The 708-nt window shown below is 46.6% G+C and overlaps 1 protein-coding gene across 2 annotated transcripts in view; it reads left to right on the forward strand.

Annotated features, from left to right (window-relative positions):
• Window positions 1-708, forward strand: part of LOC119592710 — a 10,575-nt gene that overhangs the window by 8,226 nt on the left and 1,641 nt on the right. For both annotated transcript variants that reach the window (XM_037941644.1, XM_037941645.1), the window contains exons 3-4: window positions 49-191; window positions 544-647. The gene's annotated coding sequence lies outside the window, so the exon portion shown is untranslated. The remainder of the gene's footprint in view (window positions 1-48; window positions 192-543; window positions 648-708) is intronic.

Raw genomic sequence — 708 nt, forward strand, 5'->3', positions numbered from 1 at the left:
AATGAGGTAATCCCCTTTTAGCGAGGTCGTTGCATCTTGCGTTTGCAGGGCGCCACAACAGCGCAAGGGCACAGCTCCTCCTCAACACCCTGGTTGTCTGCTTCAACTACGCCGTAGGTTGGTTGCCGTACATTCTGCTGGTGGGCATTAGCGGCAGCCTGGACGGTGGCTCTTTGCGGAAGGCTTTGGAAGTAAGGTTCTCGTCCGTGTTCACTTCGAGGATCCATTTTAACGTTTGTCTGATTACTTTTCTGTAATCATATTTTGTCTGTTTTGTCTGTGCTCCTTGAGATTCGACAGCGTTAGAAATACGCAACTGAAAGCGAGAAAACGAGTATGTTTCTTTTGCTGACTTACTGAGATAAAGCAAGTAACGATGACATTCTATGTTTCTCTTCATAATTGTTCACATTTTGTCATGATCTTATGCATCAATTACGGCCTCAGTTGAGAAAATAACAACATACAGCAGGTCAAGAGTAGGACAAGCCAAGTACATATTACCATAGTGTCGTAGTGTAAACTGTAAGGAAACGTTTACAGGCGGTCTGACGGATTTCCACTGCCACCTTCACGATGCGTCCGTTCGAGGGGCCTTGGTCGTTCTGGTCGCGTCCTCGGCCATTTACTTCCGCCATGCCTACTTTGTGAGTTACGTTGGGACTCTGAATGGGTGAATGCATGGTTCAGGTGCATTTCTGAGGTTTT

The sequence above is a fragment of the Penaeus monodon genome, chromosome 30 (genome assembly GCF_015228065.2).
Source record: "Penaeus monodon isolate SGIC_2016 chromosome 30, NSTDA_Pmon_1, whole genome shotgun sequence".
Classification (NCBI taxonomy): Eukaryota; Metazoa; Arthropoda; class Malacostraca; order Decapoda; family Penaeidae; genus Penaeus; species Penaeus monodon.